The 26,377-nt window shown below is 39.3% G+C and overlaps 1 long non-coding RNA gene across 2 annotated transcripts; it reads right to left on the reverse strand.

The window, feature by feature from the left end:
* Positions 1-2,032: 2,032 nt before the first annotated feature.
* LOC133274799 (uncharacterized) lies at positions 2,033-23,506 on the reverse strand. 2 transcript variants are annotated; one of them, XR_009745277.1, is made up of 4 exons: positions 23,364-23,506; positions 11,276-11,396; positions 11,021-11,047; positions 2,033-3,848 (listed from the first exon to the last, which is right to left on the reverse strand). It is a non-coding gene; the product is annotated as an uncharacterized LOC133274799 (long non-coding RNA). The 2 variants fall into 2 exon arrangements; XR_009745278.1 differs by lacking the exon at positions 23,364-23,506 and adding an exon at positions 12,062-12,320.
* Positions 23,507-26,377: the final 2,871 nt, after the last annotated feature.

A 26,377-nucleotide genomic window follows, 5' to 3' on the forward strand; every position in this document is an offset into this window, starting at 1 on the left:
ACTCATTTGTAAAACAAAGCAATTGCCAAAAAACAGGGAAGACAAAAGGCCAGGAGAAAAAGCAAGCACAGATTAACTAGAGATCCTGTGTATTTACTTTAGACTTCAGTGTTAGTGATGGTCTCTATGTGAATAAAACAAGCTAGTGCAGTGCCAAATTAACCAAGCTTGAAGGGATAACAACAGTTGAAATCACTGCAATTACACAATATGCACAGAAATGCGAAACTGAAATTCTCTGAATTGTAAATGAGACCTGAGGGTCAGGTCAGAAAACACATCAGAAACCTCACTCAGATAAGTGAAGTAGCACTGACAGTAATCCAGTGTTTCTTCCCTGGGGAATTTTTCACACCCTTTGGGTTCTGAGTCTTTGACTTCAGCATTAAAATCCCTGTCTTCCTGTAAGCTCAGTTATTAAACCTCCTTGCTCCTCTACTGTTTGCTTTCTTGAAGGAAAAACTGCTGCTCAGTCATGATGTGGAGTTCAGCCTGATCTGCAGTCATTGAGCTGACTTCTTCACACAGAGACAGGTGCTTAAAACACTAAGGGATGTTCTGTTTTAAATAACCACAGTCCTTCTGAAATAGCTCAAAAGGGACACCCCTCACATTTTAGTCTGCAGTTTTAGGTCCACAGCTTAAGCTCAGTTGTCCTCTAGCAGCAGATACAGTATGGAGAGGGAAAAGTAAAGTAGAATCTCCCTAAACCCAAAAAACACTGTATTTTCCCAGGCTAAAGGCAAAACCCACCCCTTTAGACATAATTCCCTGCGGCTGCCAGAGCTCATAGTACCTTAGAGAGGCTCTCTTGAATGGGCTAGTACATGATAACCAGCAGGCACTTCACATACTGTTCTGCTTGCCCTCAGCCTGCTGCTACAGTTTGGCCACTGGACGATTCTGACTTCATACACCTTTTGCACATCACCAGAATGCTGGAGAGGAATTGTTCCATCTACTTCCCATTTCCATCTGATATGAACTTGATGCAAATTAAAAATAACATTCCCAAATTATAACTTGGCAGAGAACTCACCTGGTGATCTTCCAAACAGGCTTCTGTCACTTCATAGTTTCACATTAGGTGATATATTTTGATTCTTTTAACACTTTTTGTGTAACTTACCTTCCTCAGTTCACTCAATGCTGATATCCCACAGACTTGCAGGGGGACTGCACTTACTTGTACACAACCCTAGAAGCCTTTTAATGGGATGTCATGGAGTATATTTTGGCAGACCACTGAAAACAAACTTATTTTACTTGCAAGATCACATAGCGCAGCAGTGCTGAAATATGGCACTGAATTCCTCTCATCACGGAGAGATGATGGTCAGCAATACTACCAATAGATAGGAAAAACTAACCCAAGTCATCCTAGTCAGTGGATCTTACTTGCATTTAAGACTGACACATACATAGCAATTTGCCTGTGTTCTACAGCAGCTGCAAACTATTAACTATGACAATGAAGTTGATTTTTAAACCAACAAATATGACGGCTATTATGAAAGTTTTACCACTGTCACATGGTGTGCAGTCTTTAAATTCATCCTTTGCTGTGTGGCTGAACTTTTATTGAATTTTTCTTTTTTTTTTTAATTAAAAGAAGGTCATGCAAGGACAAAAAATCTCTGTCAATCAGACTGCAGTGCACAAAACTCTCCAGAATTCTCATAAAAGCCAAGACCAGCATACCACACTTAAAGCACAGTGTTTCAGGGATACTATTACTATATTTGACAGCTAAAATATACTCCCCTCGTTCCCCATTGCTTCCTTTCACCTGCAAAATACCATCATCTTTCCTGGATTGCCAGAAAATCTAGCATGCAATGATCCGTTTGTTGATTGAGGGAGCTTCCAACATAAGAAACCTTCAAAATTATAGCCAAGGCCCAAAGCACACACCTTTGTGCGCACATTGCACACATTGATAGAAATAAAACATATGAAGACAAGTTGCCAAGAGAAGAAAAACAATGATTTTAGCTTCTTCCAACAGCATGGGGATGCGTCTGAGGAGTACATACAGTGAGATATCATATAAAATGCTTCTCATAATGCTCAATTAAATTGTGGCCAAATTATTCTGTAAAAATCAAGATGTAACCTTTAGATAATGTTCATTTTTCCCCTATAGGCCCAGTGACACAAGACAAAAAAATTTTGAATGCTAGAAGCCCTTATAACTATTCAGCTGAAGATCTGATTCCTCCTGGTTTCTATTTCCATTCATCTTCTTTCTCACCTCATCATATGAGCTACCCTTCTCCTTCAAAAGAACTGTGCAGAAACCCACAAGAGGGCACGATCAGGCAGAGAAGGGGGTGAGCCTCACTATTTTACATAACAAAATCATATGCATCAAAACACACACACAACTTCCCAAATGTCTGAGGTTAGTTATCCTTCATGTCCTGACAAGTTACACCCACCTTTCCCAGAGGAACTAACTCACTCCCTAACAAGTACCAGACTTCTGCTAAAACAGCAAATAAAGTAGGACCACCTACCACCCAATTCTGCAGACACTTACTGGTAGACAATCCTGCATGCCTACCATCATGAAACTTCGGAGTTTCAGCTGGTCTGCCCATGTTACTAGCTGCCATATCTCCAGCAAATTTTCATAGAGTTATGCTCTATTGCTAAGTCAAAATCAGACCAATTCTGCAACCCCTGTTTACAGTTAGCCTCCAGCACTGACTTATGATGGAATAACTCATAAGAAACACAAGTTCGGATTTCAGGATAAGGCCCCCAGTCAACATGTGGGAGCATTTATGGCTCTGTGGGACCTAAGTTAAAAAATAACTTAAAAACAGACAGTGTTTTCCTATGAGTGGCCTGTTTTCCCATGTTCCAGTTTGCTCTTTCAAAAGACTGGTAGGCTGAGATATCGGTCACTATGCGAAAATGACAACATTCAATTAAAACAATAGCAATTTTCAAGTGACACTTTTTTTTCAATAGATGTATGACATTCCTAGACATTCTATTAATTAGCAGGCCCCAGGCAACACATTTGGTAAAACAGAACAATCTGGCCTTTGATTTTTATTCAGGACTTACCCAAGATCATGCAGAGGTAGCCAGGCTGCTGATAGATCCCCCACACAGAGCACACACCCCCAGCAAGCAGCTGTACTAAGAACTGCATGTAAGCCACTTTGAAGAATTCTCAATCTGCAGAGAAAGACAGGATGATTTATTAATTAATAAAAAACTGCTTATGTTGAACTGGGCAAGCAGAACCTGGTAAGTGGACTTTACTAATCAGTCCCAAATTTCTTTCTGCGTCCTTTTTTCCAGTGACCTGTTTCAACTTCACTTAAAAAGCCATCCTGGTTGAAAAACCTATCCTGAATGTTTCCTGTATTTCAGGACCAGGAATTCAAACAAGCCCATTACTTTCAAAGTAAGCAGGCTATTAATATCCTGATGAGCCTCTGAAATTAGCAGCATCTCATGTTCTACACCTACATGATGGTTATCCAGGAAACAGACATCCTTGTTATATCTTTTCTGGGCAGCTATAGTCACAATCCATCAGTACAGTGGATGAAAAGCACCGTCTCAACAGAAGATGTTGTAAGATGCCAGCTGAAAAACTCAAGCTTTTGATACTCCCACCTGCATTAGTAATTTCTGGTTGCATTGGATGAAGATCTGTGAGTTCCTTCACGTTTAGGAATTTATTAAGGTAACCAAAACTTTGGAATATTTCTTACTTTCTTGTATTATTCATTTCATCTGTAGACGATAATGGTCCTCTTACATTAAGGATAATTAGGGCTTTAGATGGGCTTTCAAAGACATTTCCACATTTTTCAGTGATGTAACTGTAACTAAAACAAAATCCAAAGGGAAAAGGGGAGGAGTATTCGATCTTGAAAGCAGCCAGACTGTCTGGTGGAGATATATTTTGAAGGTTATATTGATGGCCCTCCGAGAAAGGCAGCTATGACCTAAGCTTGAATGCTAGCAAAGACTCTGTGGGTTTGTGTGGGAGGGGGTTAAATCTAATTTGTAAATGGCGAGTTATTAGCCTTGACATTTGAGAATAGACACTGCATTGTGTTGATGAGGAGAGCAACCCTAGTCCTGTTAATGGCAGTGATTCATTCCTTCCCACTCCACTATTGTTCCCATTTACCTGGCAAAGACAATTACTTCTTATGCGTTCCCAATTGCTGATTTCTGGAGACTGTTCATATGAGCAGAAGCACAGGAGAAGAAATGCACCAAACAGGCAGAGTTCTGGGAACAGCACTAGTGAATCTCTGAAAGAGTGTGTTATTACCAAGTTGCCTTTTCACCCTCTTCTACTCCCCTTTGCACCTGAGAAAACCCTGGCTCTCTTCGCTTTACCCTGAGTTTTCAGTCTCCCTTCCTTTCCATTCAGGATTATTCCCTTAAACTCATGCTTTCAAAAATGGTTAAAATATCCTGAGATGGGTAAAGGATTTGGAGGCTTTAAATGACCTCAAACCTATGTGTAGCCATATACATTTGGTAACACAGAGCAACCAGCCTTGGATTTTCTACTACAGCCTTACCCAAATACACAAAAAGCAGCTTTGCCCACAACTGGCCTCCTATGTCACATGAGACCACCCACAAGCCACACAAGGGGTCTAGCCAATTATACTTACCAGAAGTCCACATAGTAATGTGGGGGTTTTTTTAATTGTCTTAAAGCCATAAAATATCAGGACAATGACCAGGAGTAAATCAAGACTCAAGGCTCCACACAGAGCTGTCTCTCCAACAGCTTGTTTTATAACATGTCTGGCTACTGCGCTCAGACTCTCTGTTTATCACTTGGTGAAGCGCAAACCAACACTTCTCAGGCTGCCTCCCTTCCTCCCCAGCAGACTGTGACACTGGTAGACAGGCCTGATCCCTTGCAAATGTGAAGTGGCAGAGCTGCACTGACGTCAGTGATGATACTTCCCTTTCTTATAACTACCAATCTGGCCCTCCCACTTTTACAAATGCCCCTGAAGGGACAACATGAAACACAAAGCTTGGAAAAGTACAGAACTAGGACTTGGGAACAGCCCATGGCACAGATTAGGGGACAGTAGCCATAAAGTGTTTGAATCCAGATGTGAAATTCCTCAAGACCAGGACTATTCAAACCCTATCTCATATATAAAGCAAACAAGCTAAGTTAACTATTGGGTCAACCTTTCCCACAAGACACAGCTTTTTGTGAGCAGCTCCACCCGAAGATGTTTGGGAGCTATTTACTCTGGGGCATGCAAACAGCTATATATCTGCCAAAAGGTTCAAGCATATTCCACCCTTCATGCAGCCAGCCAGGGCCACTGCAGCAGGCTGGGCAGGCAAGCCAACTGACACACTGGGGCTTGCTCTTTACAAATAGCTCTTGTACCCACTGAGCACAGAAAACACAGCTGCAACTTTGCCAGTGGAGCAGAAGGTGTCACGTCCAGAGACAGGAGAGGGCATTCAACTGACCGCAGACAAACAAAGCTTAAGTGGAATGTGGTATCCTCAATTCCATCTTGGGTTTCAAGTGACTAAGTGAAGAGATGCATGAAATTCATATTGAGTCCCCAAGCTATTACATGCATACTGCATACAGCTACATCTCTCTCCAAGCTGCCACAGCCAGCCATAAAGGTAGCTGAGCTTTGGCCATGCAGAATTCCCACAGATTTCAATGGGAATTTCAGTGTTCCAGTCTGAACTCCAAGAATGCAGTGCTGGACCTAGAACTCTGACGGCTGGAGCCGTATTCAATATCAGTGTCTGGCAACACCCATTTCTAAAACAGTGACTCATTCACAGGCACAACTTTAGAGGGACAGACAGGATGACTTTAATCATACATTTCCATTTCGTTAACAAAGCTCAGTAAAACCAGATGAGCATCCTGGATGATAATGGTATTAATCTAATGACTGCAGTGATCCACTGCCACAAGTAGGAATAGTTTTATATCCTGCAAAATTCACTGTTTTAATTTGCTTCAAGATCATAGCAACTAATGGACTCCTGAGGCTAAGGACAGAATAATTGTTTAAATGCCTATGACTTTTATTTAGACAGGGTTTTTCTAAAAATCAGAGGCATGTAAATTAATTATAGAAAGTAATTTGAAAGAGAACATCTTCAAGAGTACCTAAGAAAACTAGGAGTCTGGGACACCAGATAAATAAGCTGTAAATTAGCACTTTGCATTCATTGCAAACAAGGCAGCAAGAGGTTTGTGCAATGGGCTTTATAGAGAAGGAATTCAGGCAGATATTAATGCAAGGTCCTTCTCCCTGACCAGTTGGGTTTCCATCCAAACATACAGTTTTAAGTCTTTCCCTCAAACTAGCATACACCAAGCCTTAGACCTGACAGAAAGCACTGAAAGCAGATGGTTTGTTAAAGCTGGAGTTTGGTACTGGATTTTTACTCAAGGTTTTTAAAAAAAAAGAATGGACAGCCTTTTAGGCACCATTTTTCCAGATCACCATGTCTGGCTAACCCTTCTAAAATATTCAGGGTGTGCTTCCATGGCAGATTTGCAAACAGATGCAATTCCCCCTGCAAGTGCTCCAAGATGCCCAGATACAAGCTACCTCTAATCCTAAAGTCATGTAACTGCAGCCCTTAATGCTGATCCCAAACTAATATATTCTGCTTCCCAGCAGGACTTATTAGCTCAGGCTCAGCCACATTCTAGTGATGGCTACACAGCTTCCCATTCAGAGCCAGCTTCCATCCAGCCAGCTTGGAGCATGCATAGAGTGAGTTCACATCTGCCTGCCAAATCCTGAGTAGACATACCTTCAGTGACTCAAGTAGTCAGGAGTAGAAATGCAGGACAAATCTTGTTTAATATTCTCACAGTCCAGTAAAGGCTGGCCTTGCTCACTAGTTTAAAAAGCCTGTCAGAGCACTGCAGTTTTCTCTGCTTTATGGATTGATATGATTATTCCTTACTTTGTATATCGAAACTCTTCCTCATTGGCACTTTCCCAGCTTCACACTGAGTACTGCTCCACTAAGAAGGCTAAGTGCTCTTCTGCTCAGAGGGATGTGCTCCTTCAGAATCCACCTCCTCATGAAAATATGAAACCAACATGCGCTTTACCAAACTTTCACTATTTCAATTTTCCAGATTCTGTAAGATGACTGGTGCCCAGGGAAAGCCAGCACCTCACACAGTATTACTGAATGGATGAGAGATTAAAATGCAGCATTGCAGTCTGAAAATCCTATAGTTAAGATCATGGCAATCTTCCAATACATGAGATTTCCTACAGCTGCATCAGCCTTAGACATGAAATAAACATCAGATGCTCTGATAGAATTAAACTTTCTACAATGCACACAAATCCTATTGCTCTATCTTTCCAGAGTTAAAAGCTCTAATCTGAACTAAGAACTGGTTTGCTTCTGAATCTTGTCCACTTTCACCTCCAGACCTAGCCTTTCTATGCACATCTCCACCATGTTTATAGAATCATAGAATCATAGAATGGTTAGGGTTGGAAAGGACCTTAAGATCATCTAGTTCCAACCCCCCTGCCATGGGCAGGGACACCTTACGCTAAATCATATCACCCAAGGCCTCGTCCAGCCTGGTCTTGAACACTGCCAGGGATGGAGCATTCACAACCTCACTGGGAAACCTATTCCAGTGCCTCAGCACCCTAACAGGAAAGAACTTCTGCCTTATATTCAATCTAAACTTCCCCTCTTTAAGTTTTAACCTGTTACCCCTTGTCCTGTCACTACAGTCCCTAATGAAGAGTCCCTCCCCAGCATCCCTATAGGCCCCCTTCAGATACTGGAAGGCTGCTATGAGGTCTCCACGCAGCCTTCTTTTCTCCAGGCTGAACAGCCCCAACTTCCTCAGCCTGTCTTCATACAGGAGGTGCTTCAGTCCCCTGATCATCCTCGTGGCCCTTCTCTGTACTTGTTCCAACAGTTCCATGTCCTTTTTATGCTGAGGACACCAGAACTGCACACAATACTCCAGGTGAGGTTTCTTAGTTACTTTTCTCAAACTCAGGCTACTTGCCACCCATCACAGCAAACACCTAACAGGAAGTTCCTCTGCCATCTCCACCCAGAGAACAGGTAGATTAATGCATTAAATTAGGTGGAAACTGCTTGAACATCTGTAGCCTTCTCATTTCAGCTTGCATAGGGGGTTAAGTGTAAGACAGAGAAAATTCATACAAGGCAAGAGTTCCCCCACCTTTCCAAATGGGCTTTCCGCTTTCTTCTCTGTTTTCTAATTCACTGTCCACACACATCCATGAAAAAGTTCCCTCTCTTATACAACACTTCTAGTTGGGCAACACGAACCTGTCAACATGTTCTTCTCCTTTGCACAGAAACTCTTCCATCATGACTGCAGCCTCCACACGTATTTCACTTTTGTATAACCTTGTCAACTAAGTCTCTAATATTCACTTAAATTTGAGGGTTTTATTTCCAAGCTCCTTTAGGCAGAGCCTGTAGCAGCCCATCCAACTCTGTGAAATCTTTCTTTGGGACCAGCAATGGTGTTAAGACATTGTGTTCTCCATGCCTGCCTTAATGTGTTTTCTTCTGCACCTCTTGATTTCAGTCAGTTTCTGATAATACTTTCCTATGAACCTGAGCAGCAAGGTGTTTCAGGTCATGCTGCAGCAGCATTAAAATAGCACTCATTCAGTCTTGCATCATGACAATATACTAAGAGGTGGGAAAATCTAGGTGTGCAAACTCTTCAAGTATATTTTATACCTACTTATTCTTCATATTCTCTGAGGAAGCCATCTAGGATCCCTCATAAAATAAGTGCAAGAAATGTAAACACAAAACACCCCAAACTTAATATTCTACCAGCATGTACTTACTGGCTGGGGAAATAGCAATACTGCCTTCTTCCTTTACTGTTCTATTTAGCTCTTTCCTTGTTCCTGCCTCAGTCAGTGCTGAAAACTTGTGATGATCAAAGCATGAAATCTGTGACATTTTATTTGTGGTCCAGGTGCAATACATGTTTATCTCCTGCATGTAAGCATGTATTTCCCTATTGTAGAGTCTGAAAAACCATCTAGCCTGTGACTATTTTGCCAAAGGAGCTTTCCCTTTACTCAGCTCCTGGCTTAATAATTACAACTCACTTAGCATCTGTGATCACAGTTTGTTGCATCGAGCACATTGTTTATGTGCAACACTATAAGGTGGGTAACATAGAATGCTTCTCACTTATTTTCATAAGCTCAAACTAATTACATTTTGTATGCCAGGGATAAGAGGACAGCTGGAAATGATCAAGGGGAAATGGGAGCACTACATGAGCTGTTTCTTCAGTCAGCTGTTTTGCTGCCCAAGGCACACACGCACACACTTGCCCCTTCCTCTTTCAGATCCAGTACTACTCAAGCACTACCACTGTCACTCAGAAGTCAATACAATTATCCCAGCTTTACAATGGTATAACAGAGAACAGGTTTGGCCCAAATATCCTTCTGGCACTTGAAACATTCCTGTTTTATCAAAACTTGATTCTTAAAACCTTCTGGGGACATACAATCAGGATGAAATAGCAATTAATACAACAAAATTGCCTTAGACTATGCTCAGAAGTCTCATCGAACTTACTAATAAAATTCCACACACCTAAGCCACAAGTCTCAGCCTACATACTCTAACAATAGACATATCTTTGTCATATCTCCTGAAGTCCAAATACAGGGTTTGTCCTAATCATGAGGAATAAAAGCAGAGTATCTGAGGTTCACTGCAAATGCCATCTTATTGGTCTTCATTTTCTGTGACAGTACTCAGGCCTTGGAACAGTTATCCAGAATGTTTCTGCTGACCTCAGTTTCTGGGATAGTTCTCCCTCACTTAACCCTGAACCTTTCACACAGACATGAAGACAAACACCCAAAGTTCTACATGCTAAGACTTAAGCAAACACATTTTGTGCCAGAGGGCATAGGCCAATAACCTGCAAATATCCACACCCACACAGAATTGCACAATGGACCACACGTATTTTGGAGTATGGCATTTGCCTATCACTACGAATTATCAAGCACCAGTCATTTCCAGAAACAGTTTGCTGGTCTCAACAGATCAGTTACACTGCATTTATTTTTGCTCTAAGCAATACCTTCTATGCCAGTCATTCATACCAATTTGGGAGCTCACCCAGATCCTTCCCTCACCCTTTTCCAGGTCCTCAAGCTCAATAGCATTTAATTCACCAAGTGGAATTCCTCTGGCTCTTCTCTGCAATCCCAATTTCAACTTTATTCCGATGAGCTGCCAGAGGCATAGAGAGCCTACTCCACAGGGATCCCAAATTCCACAGTCCACTGCAGTCCAACACTACATGACAGCAAATCTTTCAAAAGAAAGAAAAGACTCCATAAAACATCACCAGAGATCTAATACTCCAAAATGTGAATTCATACATCAGTTGTAACATGTTCAAGCATGGACATTCGGCTAATGCTCTTCTAAGTCAGTGCTCCACAAAGGCTGAGCACTAGATACCTTGCTGGAGTTTTGGTTATCAGTTCTGATCCACTGGACAGCAAGTGGATTGTGCCCAGGAACATCAGCACTCCAGTCAGAAGCAACAGAAGAACTTTTCCTCCTAGATCTACCACTTGCACAGTAAGCAATACACCATTTAACTGATACTGAGTGATTCTTTCAGAACAGATAAAAAGAAGTTAATTTCAAGGAAGTAACTCCTGAACTCATCCAGAATATTAAATTACAAGATATTTCATAGATTTTCAAGTGACATGAAAAAGCACAATTCAATTAATCTCAAAACAATAACAGTTCTTAATCTAACATATAGCAGCAAATTCACGTTTCTCCCTTTTTTAACAAAAATAACAACACTGTAGTTGCCAGTGCATTACTAAGATCCTATTTCTGCTCCAGAGACTGAATCAAACCTTTGTTCTTCACAGCAAAGGATTAAGCAGGTTGCTATTTTGGTAATGAGATGTGGAGAGTTACTTACTTTGCAGCTGAGATCCAGGCTGAATTCCTAGAAAAGAAATAAGCTCTGTTACCTCAGCTGAACTTTATTCGTATAATTCCTATATCAAACTCTGTTAGTGTGGTGCATATGATTAACAATAATTATTTATGAATAATTACAATTTGATAGAGTGCTTAAGCTCATTTACAAAATATGCCTCAGGTTACAGATCAAGTCATGAATGTAGATTTTAAGGTACCAACACACACACAAGAATTTAGGAAAATTACATACTTTCTAGGTAGTTTATTGGTCAGCTGCCGTTTTTTTTTTGTTGTGTTTTTTTTTTTTCACACCAAGTCCAGTTATTTTCCATATATCTCATCTCTTTTAACAGCACAACATGAAGAAAAAACTGTCGTGAAGTGGCACAAAAAAAAAAAAAAAGTGTCAGAAAAACAGCACATGGACAGGGACAAACAGAAAAACACTCTGAAAAGAAGATCAAATCATAGGGCACAGATCCAAGTGCTAAGGCACCAACTCAGTGCCCAAGATGATTGAGAAAACTGTTTATGAGGCTAGAAAGGAAGCAGTGACCTGTGAAAATGAAACCGACTTCATGAAAACATTAGTCATATAAAAAATATGTTGTTTATAGTTATCATAACAACATTTTTATTAAACAAACATGTTTGGTATATAAAGTTGTTACAAGTAAAACATTTCCAAAGGACTAGGGTAGGTAAGGTAGAATGGTTAGAACCTGACACCACTTTATAATTACATAGGGATCAATTTTTTGCACTTAAAATGGAAACGTTTAGGGCTCACATCAGAGGAGGTCCAAATTTCTAAATGAAAAGTATTATTGTAACAAAATCTAGGAGCATCTTCAGATATAGAAAATAAAAACAGAAGTGAAGGTAAACAGACCCTCAACATTTCACTTGCATCCTGCCTATTAGCTCTTGACATGACAAAGTGCTTTGACAATATGGCAAAAATTAAACTATTTACTAGCTCTCATTTCCAGTCTGGCAGGGCAGTGTATTTTAAATACATTTTTTAAAGACCCACCATGATGCAAAGCACCCCCATAAACAGGCAGAATGTCAGAAAGAAATGAGTCCTTTGGTCATTGATCATATTCCCTGGGAATGCTCTTTTACATCTGATGAAACTCTCTTATGTCTCCTTCTCTAATGAACAGTAAGAATACAACAGTAAAAATCCACAAGGGTTCAGATATTTCTTTCAGTATAAGTGCCAGATTTCCTGTGGAAACAAACCATATGCAGTCAAGCTTCGCCTTCATGAGTGGTCACACGCATATTACCCCTTCAATAATTTTCTGGACACAATCACCAATTCCAACCATATCTGATAAAAGCAGAAACCCCAAACATAGTTAAATTCCTAACACAATGCTGATAAAAGCAGACACCTCAAAAACAATTAAATCCTTAACATGAAGAAGGAAAATAGTTGGATGTGTGGACAGGATGGCCTTATTAGTGCTCCCAATTAATGAAAGGCTTCAGTGTGAACATAACATACTAAGCTTCAGAGAATCCACTAGTATTGAGATGTCAGGAATTTCCTAGCTACTGGAAAAGCTCCAACTGGAGCTTGTACCTTGTTAGAAAACCAGTGAATCAGTGCCCTAGGAAACGAGACTTTATTCATTCTGAGCTCAGGGAATCACAGTTTTCAAAATGAACAGCAGTAGTGCTCATAAGTTTACATTTACAGATGACACTTTAATCAAACATTGAAGGAACTGGGCTCAATGCAGATGTCACAGAGCAGTATTTTTTGGCTTGTAATACGTGGGAGGTCAGAATGTACAAATAAACAGTCCTCACTCTGTGAGTCTACAGAACATGTTGATTTCCCTAATTCTCCAGCAGGTTAACTAAGCAAAGATACCTATTTACAGCAGAAAAAAAGGATGAAGTTCCTAAAGAACTGCCATCTGAGTATCAGTGTGAAGTTATGACAGGAGATTGTACCTGCTGAAGCTTTCTACATTTATTCTCTTCCAGAAACACCAGCATTGAGAACAATTGCAGATTATAAAATTATTCCATTGAATACTTCAAGAATTTTCAGCATGATTTCATTTTCATACTATAGTAGAAATGTTTTGTAACTCAAGTGATAACTTTCCCTAAAAAGTCTTAAAGGCCCTGACCTTGGAACTTGATCCACATTGGTGAAACTCTGACAGATCTCAAAGATATACTTAGAGAAAAAAGGAGCACATCCATGAAAGACTGAGGTTTCAAATTTAGTTTACAGATCTTGCACATGCATCCCTAACACTTAGGTATTCAGCACCTAACAAATTATTTGGTCTGATCTATAGGAAGAAAAGGCATTGTGGGTGAACAAGAAATTCTGGATGTGGCAGTTTCACTAAAAAAAAAAAAAAAAGCATATTTGCAGATTAAATGCAGAAATTTTGATTGTTGTTTTAGTGTGGGGAACTCAAATGGAAAATAGTGTCTTCCATGCTTTAGCTGAGTTCTCTCTGATAGCTGACTTTGCCTGGTCCATGCAGCCTGTAGACAATGAGTGAGCTGGATGGACACCTCCAGGTGGGAAATATTCACCTGAGTGACAGCTTTAACATCTGTATTAAGTTTTTAAAGGTAGAATCTGAGTTCTGATGGATGGGTGAATGGATGGATACACAGACACACATACATGCTTTTTCTTTTTTTTTTTTTTACAATAGACAAGTCTTTTTACAATCACCTGACATGCTTTCTCACTCTGTACATAATATAGCTACAGAATCAGGCATGTCTATGAAAATAGCCTTCTATGTTTTAATTATATATTACCTCAGACTTGAAGTGTCTTTATAGAAGTGTAAAAAAATTAAGCCTCTGCATTCAGATGAAACAGTTTGGTCAACAGCAGTCTCTCTCAGCAGGTTTAAGCAGATCCATCAAGTCTCTCCCCAACATGTAGCAAAATGCCATATTAAGTCAAAACTTAGAGAATATGCCTAGTGTGTCATTCTACGTACCAGGAAAAGGCCTGGGCTTCAAGACACTAGCTAGAGGTTATACTACATTAAGAGAAAAGAAAAGGCAAGTTGAGCATACAAGAACCACGGTCTTTCTCTGGCTTTGTGTCCTTTCATAGAAGCTGCAGAGGCAATGCAGTAGTTCTCATAGGGTCACAGAGGGAGAGGGACAGACCAAGGCACTTGGCCCTCCATGCACTTGCAGTAGTTTGGAAGACTGGGAGGAGGCATCCTAGGTCCTTCTTCTCTTGAGCAGTTACAGTGAAATCAACAGGTGTTAAGAGTACCCAGACTTGCTGAAAATGAAGCCATGGTTGTCTCGACTTGGGCAACCAGACTTCGAAGCAACTTTTGAAAACAGAGCCTGCAGGGCAATGAGGGTTAGAGTGAAGCTATCCTAAGCTCCCAGGCCTCACACAGAGGCAGCGTTTTGACTGTAGGACTCCCTTTGCCTCACTTCCCCTAGCTCTTTGCACTGAGGTGGGGCCACAGGGAGGCATTTTCAGCCTTCAGAAGACCTTTATACTGTATTAAAAATAGGGTTTCTTTAATGTTTCCTTTTTCAAAAGTAGTAATATAAACTAACTGAGCGTGGTCTTAGGAGAGCTTTTGGCAAGGGTATGGGACAATCCTGTGCCAAACCCCATCTTTGGCATGAAGAAATAAACAGACTGTGGTTCTGCATAAAGACAAAACTTTTGGAAAGCCTTTAGAATATTTCTCATAATGAAATGGGGTAGGGGTGGAGGGCGTAGTTTTTTCTTGAAATTCAGAATACTCTCCAGAATACAAATCCAACTTTTAAATGTTTTGGTCCCTTCCATTATAAATAAAATAAAATAAAATAAAATAAAATAAAATAAAATAAAATAAAATGTGAAACAATTAAATGATGAATGATGGATATGCTCTGATTTTGAACAATCCTCATTAAGGCTATTTCCATACCATTTCATCTGTCTATAGCAAATAAAAATTCGGTGTCAGATAGATAGGAATTAAATTATTCTAATAATTCGATATTACAGAAAAGGAAACTCAGACTGAAAGAACACATGCTCTCTCTGCCTAAAGCCACAAAGAATCCACTGCCCAGAGTAGCAGTGGCAAGTTAGTTTGCTCTAGACTCTGGCTGTTGAGCCCTATGCTTCTTGACTATGTTCCCATCCCCAGGACATCTGAACAAGAATATGGGAAATAAAGGCCCAATCTTGGATTTTATTTCTGGGTGCTCTCACTAGTTTTCCATAGTAAACTGTATGGCAATGTAGATTATATAGAGGATTTAGAAAAAAAAGAATCACGACGTTTCAGAAATACTTCTATAAAAGGAGTCCTGACAATGAGATTTCTCATTAATATCACACTTCAGATGAAAATGCAACAAGTCAACTAAGAACCAAGAAGCCTGATACCTTTATATCATTTTGGTTTATTACCCGAAACCCAACTGCTGTGTTATAGAGTAGATCAATCTCCAATATTTAGCAAAAGAGGGTAATCACACATAGATCGGGTAATCACACATAGATCTGAAACACACTTAAATGAAGATTAAGTATCCAAAAGGCTACTACGCTTTGCCAATGAACACAGAATCACATTGGACTGCCCAAGGTATTATGAGTGTTATTGAAAGAAACTAAATACTTTAAGAACATTTTAATAGTGTTCCTTTTTGAATTTGGGTGGAAAGGGAGGTTGGAACCTTCCTTTGCAGGATTATTTTCTCTAAGTACATTTCTAAATCCTACTTAGTTTTGTTTAACTCCAGCCTTATAAATCCTTTGTGTGTTTGTTTCTCTCTCTAGCATCTTTAAGTACTTTTATATCTCTCCTTCCAACAAAGATTTTGCTGTATTACTTCTTTTTGTTCACTTGGAAATCAAGTGTTTGCCTACAGTTTGGAGAACTTCTTTCGTATATATGCAAGTCCATTGCTGCAGACAGCACAAAGGTTTCAGAATTAATAACCTATGAAAAATGAGTGAAGCAATTCCCAACTCACAAAGCTTTAAAGTCCTCTGCTTACTCCAGCAGATATCTCTGTAATGGATTCATTCATGCCTAATCTTCAGCTTTTCTTTGCAATAATGACAACAACAAAAGAAGTTTAAATAAAGGTGCCAAAATTCTGATGTCACCATGGGACTGCTCAAACGGGAGCCAGGACCCTGCCTCAGCTTGGACTTTGATACCACTGTTTCACTTTGAGAAAAAAGACATACCTCAACTGCATCAGCCCTCCAGTACAGCTACATAGTTGACATTTTTTCAAGCACATCACTGCAAGAAGCAGCAGTTAAGCCCAAAGCTTCGAGAATTTCACTAAAGAATTTACCAGTATCTGGTTATGTAAAGGCTTTTGGTTAAACAATACATAAACTCCAAATACCTCTGAGGCTTGTGGGTTGAATTTTTGGGGTTTGTGAGTTTAGGAATTTAAGTCACATCTTACTGTGAGAAAAAAGAAAGCAAAAACAACTGAGAAATGGTACTAGTCCACTAAAAACTCAAGAGCCATGTGCTGGCATGCCACAATAATAAATAAGAGGCTTGTGCAGGACAGAAAGACAGGCTGTGACCTCCTTTCCACTAATTATCATAAAATTATTTTGCTACATTTTTATAAATACTTTCCTATCTTCACACTCAGTACTCCGCGTCCCAGTGTAACTGAACAGTCCAAGTTCTGATGTATGTCCAAGTGCTTACCATCAGAGTTAAGTACTTTGTGTGCAAAAAGGTGAAAGGTTTTTCTTTAAAAAATTCCTCCTTTTCATCACAATTCACTGCAGTGTCTACAGACATGATGCTACTATACAGAATAGGACAAGATAGGCTTCTTTAAGATGCATAAAGCAACAGTTTAGGCTGTGATTCAGACCCATTACCGGAGAGGTAATTCCTGTAAGTAGCACTATAAAAAAGTGCTTATTTGAAAGGAATGAACAAAGCAACAGAGTGGAAGGAGCTGACCTGCTGGGAGGAGCAACATGAAGATGGAAGTGAAGAGTGTGAGACAGCTGCATAGTACATTAAGAAGCAAGACACCAAGGATCAAGCTGGATTTATATAATAGAGCCAGAGAAGAGGTTCACTTGTGAAGAACTTCTCCCGCATGGGTGAGAAAGCTCAAAGCAAAGTTTTAAACTGAGCTGATGAAGAGTAATTCCAAGGCCTAATCCAAGTTAATGAAAAGGCTTTGCTGACCAGGCTCCACATTACTGAAGAGCCCAAACCCTACAGTGAATTCTGACACTAGCAGAGTCAAGTAAACCATCAATAGAAGTGCTGCTGGTGTTCAGTGGGAATGCAAATATGAAAGGGATGTTTCTTCCATAAATGCTTGTCAGGGAAAGCTTCATGGCCTATCATGTACATGCACCGGCATGAAATACATGAAAACACTGGCAAATACAGATATCCACTGGGTAAACATCTTTAAGGTATGTGCACGCACATATTGGCTTTGAGGAGTACAGCTTGTGTTCACTACACTGATCTCATTCTCATCCATCACAGTAACTGAGTTCTTTACTTGCTAAATACACAATGAGGAGAAATTCTATTATTTTCTAAATTGCCACAGAAGGTAAATTCACAATTTTTCAGGATGAAAAAAGATCTATCTCATGTAAACTTTTTTCTCAGCAGGAAATTGAAAACACATGTTAAATATCTTTGTCCTCTATTTAGCAAAAAAAAAATGTTAAATGATCATTGGATGAGATACATTGTTTATTATTTTCCTATGATGTCCAAAACATGAAACTCAGTTAACCCTTAGAGGAGTTCCACAGAAATGATACGACATGCATCAGACATAAAATAATGGTCACTCCTGCTGCTCTTTAGACATCTGGGGCTTAATTTGCAATTATTTGCATTAATAGAGCAAAGCTATACAATAGAAATGGGAACACATCTCCTACGTTGATGCAGAATTAATTCTCAAAGGGTGACATGCACCATAAGTCGTATTGCGTGATTACTATAAACACATCAACAAAAGAACGAGGAACAGAGTTGTCTGCTAATGGATGTTCAGTTATGAATTTCAATTGTTACAACATGTGATTAATTTACATGTTCAAATTAAGTCTGCAGTTTTGCATGTTTAATTATGAGGTATTTAAAAGTGCAGATGTGTATGATGTTTGATTATAAGCAGCATCTAAGAAAAAGCTCGGCACTTGCAATTTGCTTGACCTGGTTTGAAATTCTGATTACATCACGGAATGAAAAAGTTAGAAAAAGGAATGTCTCTGTTCCCAGCTAACAATTCACACAATTCAAGAGCTCTCCTCTTTAATACTTCCCATAAGCATGTGCTTCAGAGGTATCTTTTTGACAAGCAAATGAAAGAGGAAATCTGTGAAAACAATGTGTCTTTGAAGAGTCCTGTAGTACCCATACTGTGGATGACATCATTTAATCCCATTTTAGAGCTCCCCCATTTCCAAAAACTTCAGACAACCTTAAATTTTAGTGGGATTTCAATTTCATGCCTCTGTGTCATGGATGAACAGCTCCAGGGACTATGCTACAATTTTCCTAGTAAAACGCAGGGGTCCAACTGCAAAGGAGGGCTTAGGGCTGTGCAAATAATTGTTTTTTCAGTTCAGCTGCCAAGCCAAACAGTTGAAAAAGAATGTTGGTTCAAACTGAACCGAATTCACAATTTTTCCAGGTTTCCACACCAAAACCACTACCATCCCCACCCAGCTCACTGTACTTCATTTAACATGAAATGTTCCATATGACTCAAGAGAATACATTTTTGGAAAATGCAAACATTTGGCAAATGTAAAAATTAAAGACAACGAAGTGCAAGACAAGATTTATGAAATTGTTGCAGGATTGTTCTCTCTGAATATTTATATCCAATTCACTCTTTTCTATACTGAGGAAATTTATTTCTCGCTGTGTTGACTATAACAGGGTTTGCCCCAGCTTCCAAAGTACCATTAACATCAGGTTAGAGAGTAATTCTTACTCTGTTGCTCACTGACGATCAACTAGTATTGAAGCAGTTTATATGAAGTGTTTTATTGGACTGGTTCCACTTTGAAATTATCTGACGAGTAATTGGATAGAATACTCATGTGAGGAGTCAGTGACACGAATTTGAACTCCTTATCTTGACCAGACAGTGCAGGGGGTTGAACTTGGATCTGACTATCTTGTGTGACTAGGTACTAAAGTATTGTGAGGTAGGTTCTCACACCTTGCGCTGGAAGTTGTTCACTTTATATGCAGAGTTTAAATGGTCACCATCAAGACCAAGAAAATCTCTGATCAGCACACTCCTCTAGCAGAGAGGGCATTAGTCCCACAGACTGCTCCTCTGAAGCAAAAAAGTATAAAGAGGAACAACTGAGAACACATTGTGGTAGATCTCACTGCTGCTAATTGCTCATGTCGTGTCATAGAAACAGGATGAGATGATCCAAATATCCAGAGCATAGAACAGAATTAAAATGCAGCATCCACTGTTGTAGTTGAGAAGCTTAACCAGAAAGAGAGGAGGTAGAATAGAAACATAACCCTGGTGAGGTCTACCTCCTTTCCATCACCACAAGTATTCTTCTCAGATTAAATTTATTTATTATTGTCCTGGAAGATGTTTACACACACATGTTTAAAACAGAACAGTTCTTCAAATTGGAATACCCTGCCATCTAGCCAAGCAGAAGTCTGGTAAATGTAATACCAAGCTCTTCTAGATAAAAATTGTTAGATATGATGAAAAGAGTCTATCACAAATATACTAATGGTAGGGTACATATTTGAAAATGCTTATATACATGAAGCTTCAATGCACCACAGCTCAGAAGATCAGCCGCCCAATTTACAGAAGACTCCTGCATCTTGACATTAGTTGAACGAGGGAGCTGCTGGACTAGCCAAAATGTAGTTTCAAATATCCAAATTCATAAAGGTTTGTGAAGCAATGCCCTTCTGTTTGGAAAGCGCTATGCATCTATAGAGGTGTCATAATGGCAACAAAAACATTAGGAAAATTTATTGTAAACATATTTACCAGAAGCAACAACATCTAGTATGACATACAAAAATTAAACATTTTCAGGTAATATTAATCACTCATACTTGCTGAATAACTGGATGAATCAAAGCAGTACCTGCCCCAAAATCCACAGATCCTAACTTCAGAAAAACTGCACAACCTGAGCTCCTTAAAATTTTAATTCAAAAGATGTTTTATCTCTTCAGAGTCCAGGAAGAGACAGAAGAAAATTAATCATCTGCAAAACACTTGAATCCGTCTTTTCCTATCTTTTTGCTTCCTGACTGAGGAAAATAAAATTTAAAAATATTTATTTGATTGAGATTCTGGTAATAATTCTAAAATATTTGCAAATTTTAGAAAAGAAGAACCAGTTAAAAGCCATCATTAACAGCCATATATTTTGGCAACATTTTTCTTTGACTGTAACAAATAACTAGGAAGTGACACTCTACTTTCAGCATCACAGATTGGAAGTTGGGGAAAAAAAACAAGAAAAGGTTAAAGTAATGGTACTTTTTGTCTGAAATCGTTAATAGATGGAAACATCGATTTTCAGATTGCATTGATTTTTATTTTTTTTAATGTTACTGAAGAAACTTTAATTTCTTTTTTTCTTTTTTTTCTTTTTTTTTTTTGTGGAGACTTAACTGATAATCTCCTGCAGTTATCATTACAGTTGAAGCCTGCATCTATTGCTCTGGGACAGGCAGCTATTTGCAGAAGCTTATTAGGTTTATTACTAAACAGTACTTAAATGAGAAAAACCTATGGATTTGAAAGAAGATCTGGCACGCAGATAACATTTATGACTGAGTAAATTCCACTAATGCTTCTATAAGCAGTTGTTTTCTGCCATGTTTTTGTGATTTTTAATGAGCATTTTACTTCACTTCAGGAATTCAAGATTTACTATTCAGCTTCTTGACAGAGGATGAATTTTAATTTCCAAACATTGCAGGTGCAGCTGGTATCCTCACCACTGCTTTACCCACTGCAGGAAACAGCTATGGCTGAGGGCATACTTTAGAGCAGCCAGTACAAGCCCAGGAGTCACAAACAGCTTCATTGAGCTACATTCAGAATATATTGGTTTAAGACAGACATGCTTGTTACAATACCACACTGGCACAGCCATAATATTTCTTGTTACCTGCTACCTTGTTCAGCACCATGTGAAGACATTGCCTCTCACTGAACTGTGGCACACTGACCTCCCCAAAAACCCAAACAGATCATGAGAATGCCCTAAAACACAGCTGGATCACTCACAGCTAAAGTAATACACTCAGCAAGCATTGCAAAATCTCTAGCTTGCACAGCATTACTGCAGGAGGGCTTTAGTTGTAGCTTTTAAATATTAGCTAAGGAAAAGGGCTGTTCATACCATTTCAACACAACTCTTCATTCATTCCATTTGGATTTTTAACAGTTGCATTGCTCTTGTTAATTAGGGGATCATCAGAAATTTTCAATATTCTGAACATTTTCAAACATTTTACTTATTTTTGTGTCAGTACTGTGGTGGGTCACATGATATGCAGCCGTGTTAACATATTTAGGGTTTGAATACTTCTAACCTCTTACACTCTGCCATATTATTTTTCTACTTGCTTATAGTTGAGAATTACTGGATTTTGTTGGGTTTTTAACCACAAGGTTAAAATTTATGGGGGAAAATGAAGTAATACATAGGTACAGTGTCTTACCTTCATTTTTCATGTCCTGCTTGCCAGCAGAAGGGTTAGAGAGATGAAGCTGGTTTTCTTCTGTGAAACTGCAACTAGCCCATTCACAAGCTCACAAACAGTCCTCTCCCTGTCAGCTATACTTTGACAACATAAATGTGGCTTACAGATTATGCAAAGAGCTCTCAGCAGCCTCATTTGTGTATCAGCAGGAAGAGCATCCAAGAGACCTCTCCATCCCTGTAGTGCTGAAAAACTTCCAGGGAAAATCTTGGATACTTATGATCTCATTTAACTCAGGGAAAACTGTACTCTCAGCCAACTGTTTCATTATGGGAAAGTACCAGTTCAGAGAAAAATTACTCATAAACACAAAGCTTTACTTCTGAAACACAGAGCTTTCCCTGCATAAACTCTGATAACAAAAACAAGTCTGTACCAGCAGATCATAGACGCACCATCACTTAATTACATAGACAGAAGAATAGACCCCATAATTCTCTCTAAAGGTTCAGGACAGCAACAATAAAGAAACTAAATGTGCAGTATCTTATTTGAGACTATTTTGATATTTCTTAACTCTGCAGCTTTTTAAAAATGCCAAGAGCCTCAATGGTGGAATCCGAGGCATGCTTGATACTGATACTGCATGCTGATAACATCATTTTTTAACTAATAAGTTTGCAATTAGACATATAAAGAAGAAATCTATTACACTATCTTTGAGGGAAATACATGAAATTTTATATTACAACACTTCATAAATTGAAAATTTACAATGGAATTTGTTCATAAGGATTGTTGAAAGTGATTTAATAAAACCAAGATGAATCAGTCTGTTGGCTGTAGATAGTTTAATGGATAGTTCTTCAGAATCAGTGCTGTGAAGTTCGGAGAAATGATGCAAATTCTATGGTTGGACAATTAGGAATGGTATGTCATCTGCAGTCTCACAGCAGAAGTGCTTCAGCACAGACTCAGTAAAGGAATATATCCGCCCTATCCTTCAGCTGCTGCTACAAGTGTCCCATAGGTCTTAGCTTATACCTGCCAGTCCCACTCTCAGACACACTTCAATGCACAGAAAAAGTTGCATTCAAATGTCTTAGAATCATAGAATAGTTAGGGTTGGAAAGGACCTTAAGATCATCTACTTCCAACCACCCTACCATGGGCACAGATACCTCACACTAAACCATGTCATCCTCAATGCAATTTCAGAGAATAAAAAAAAAAATAAAGTATTTTGGAATACCAAAACCATTTGGATCACTACCTCAAACCTTCTCTGAGCTTAAGGGGAGTGACACAAGTCATTGTTCTTAATATTGCCTTAACTGACAATCAAAAGCACACTTCTGTTATGAAATAAATGACTCATATTTGTTAATCTATTGCTGAACATTTAGAAGTAAATTAGAGGAGGTCAACACAATACTAGGGCATAATTCTGATTTCACCTACTTGCAGATACTTCAACCACCTTGTTTCTGCTTGAGATAATTATTGTATGCTCACTAACTTGTTTTAGGGAAAAAAAAAAAAAAGAAAAAAAAAATTTTGCAAATGGAAAAGGAGAAGCTGATGGTCTGTTTGAGTAAATTAATGATGTCTTTCTCTTACCTTTGAAGTACTGACCGGGCATTAAGTTTCCATTGCCAGAGAAAGCCAGAGTTCTGTAACAGTTGATAAAAACTTGGACATTTTAATCTGTAGGCAGGCAATACCCATATTTCCAAACAAGTCTTCATTCTAAATAGGAGTCAAAGCATAGCAACTCAAAGTTTCCTGCAAAAAAGGAAATTTAAACACATTGAGTTTTAGGATAAAACCAAAACATTCATTTCAGTGTTTAGTTATCTTTTCCCAAACAAAATTGGACAACAAGCTGTTTCAGTGGAATCCTGAGATTGCCCCAAAACCTAGAAGTGCTCAAGGAACACCTTCTAGGAGTAGGCTATACTCAGTCAGGGCAGATTTTCAACATCCTCAGCAGAACATTTTCTACTACAAATTCACCCAGTTTCATGCACAGACAGCTTTTATGCACTATACATTCCTGATATTGGTTGGGTTTTGCTCATATATATGGAATAGAATCTGCATTAGGGCTCTATTTTTTCCCAATATACAGTCTTGCTTGCCATTTTGTTTCCCATCTTCCAGACAGCATTGGCTGCCTCCATAAAAAACTGGATGTTAAGCAGGTATGATCAATAGAAATGTTTGGGTTGGTTTTTTTCTGAGCCAATGCAGAAAAGGTCCATCTTGCCTTTCCTTCAACTGCAGTGATAACTGATGACTTTACTGAAAAAAAGACAGCCCTGTACTTTCCTATGAACCTAGACTGAACTGATTCCCTGTCAAATACAAAGTCTGCTTCAGGATCAAAGCTTTACCATCAGATACCATCTTGGCACAGAAATGTGTTCACAAGTTCCTGTACTATAATGCCTCAAGGCTATAATGCCTTACGACCATTTAATAGCAGCTTGCAGTGCTAAACATACTGCATTTCTCACCTCAGTCCAAGAGGATGGCAAGCAAGGCAACAAGCTGAAATCCTTCAATGCAGATTTACTGATATACCTAGTAGTATATACTCACTACAACTACCACACACCACAGATCAGGTTCTGATGGTCCCGTTCTGACAGAATTCTCTTTACACACTCAGCTATCTGGTTACACTGACTTTGCTTCTGCTTTGCACTTCTCCTTCACTGACTGATAAAGGTCCAGATGCCTCTTCTGATTCTGGACAGACAAGAAAACATCACCTTCCCTTAATACCAAATTAACAGCTGGAAAAGAACCAGGAACTGCTACAGCAGGAGTCATCAGCAGTATCAAACAACTAAGACATACAGCAAGCAAGGACCAGAGAAGTATAAGCAGGAAGAGCATGATGAACTTAGAAGGACAGATTAATTGTAGCATTATCCAGAACAGGCTTCTGTTTAGAAAGAACAAAATACTTGGCACAGTAAAGACTGATGGAAGACACATAAAACACCTGCTTCCATAGTAGTACTATGCTGCATTCACCATTGAACAGGGACAGGGAAACAATGTGACTACAAATGGACAACAGGACCACAGATGTGAAGCAATGATGGAAACAGCTGTAAAGAGAAGGGATGCATCCAACAGGATTTTTTTTTCTGTTCATATGATTGAGTCATTCTCAGAAAGCATTTGCAGCACAGTGAAATGATTTAACCCATCTCAGAAATGTCTAATGGTCTCTACAAAACACTGGACTTCTTGGGTTGTATCAGGTCACATAGTGTCAGTCCCATCCACTTTGAATGAAGCAAATTACAGAAAAAAGCCTGGATGATTCAAATGCCAGAAATGTACCCTCCAGATGGCACGTGCCAGAACAAGTGTCAGGGTCAATGTCCAAACTCATCCTTTTCTATCCTACATTAAATCTATATTTGACATTCTTTTCCATGCTACCCACTAGCCAACTGGAAGTCAACTCAGTGTCAAGATATGTGAAAAGGTTTGGAACCATCTCTCAAGATATTGCAAGAATAGCCATGGCTTGCAATCAATCATCAAGCTGATCATGGCATGAATCAATCACCAGAAATAAATTGGTCCAGCTTGTGTGAGCCATTATCTTGACTTAAAAGTGTTTAAAATGTAGGCAAGTCTGCCAATCAATATTCTCCTCTGATTCACCTTCACAGAATTGCATAATTCTCACCTAGATTCACCGTCTCCTGGAAAGCAAGGATTCCTTCTTCACCTGGAAGGCATAGCTATTAGTGTAGCATCCACAACGGGGAACAAAGGCAAGCCAGAAACCGTAAAGCACTATCTCATATTAACAGACAGTCTGCACTCGTTTAGAGGCCAAGTACGGAGCATTTCCATTGCATTAAATGATTCAAATATTCACAAGTCACAACAGCTGCAGAGGAAATCAGCCAACACACTGGTAAATATGCAATTGGCAATGCGTACTGCCTCAACGTATCAGCTACACTGCAGCTTTCTGCTTTCGTACCTATAGTCTGTGCCTCTAGGAGGCACTATCGAGCTATAGTCCAGGGCACCTAAGGCATTGAGAAAAGCAGCCACAGCCATAAATCCTCTCCTCACATGTTGTTGTTCATCTGCTGTCTATGAGGAGATGATTTATTTCTGTGGTAAGGAGCTACTCAAAGGAAAGCCTCAAAACATCCTAACAAGGATAAGTGTGACATATGTGCTATGTCAGCCACTCGCCATTAGAAGGCCTGTTTCCTAGAACTGACATAGATGCAAGTATTTTCTGTAAAACAGTCAAAGTGCCAACACCTTCTCTGATACTATGGAGGTCACTGTGAACTAGGAAATGCAACTTCCACAAATCTTTTTGTTTAGTCTAATTTTTCTGAACATTCTTCATGAAAAATGTCATGTCATGTCAGAATACAGCATGTCATGTACATGATACACAGCGAATCAGCAGTGCTCATTCCCTGCAGACCAGCATTGTGGTCAGGGGCAGAATGAGACCTCTTCCCCTCAGACAGTAAGGGTGGTAAAGTTTCATCTTTGTTCAGCCAAACGGATCTGGTGCAGAACTGGAGTAACACTGTGGTGAGTCAAACTCACTATGCTTGCCCATGGAGCATTTC

This window comes from Pezoporus flaviventris, unplaced genomic scaffold (assembly GCF_033815535.1).
Source record: "Pezoporus flaviventris isolate CSIRO_AGI_PZ_B2104156 unplaced genomic scaffold, CSIRO_AGI_Pfla_v1 ptg000036l, whole genome shotgun sequence".
Taxonomy (NCBI): Eukaryota; Metazoa; Chordata; class Aves; order Psittaciformes; family Psittacidae; genus Pezoporus; species Pezoporus flaviventris.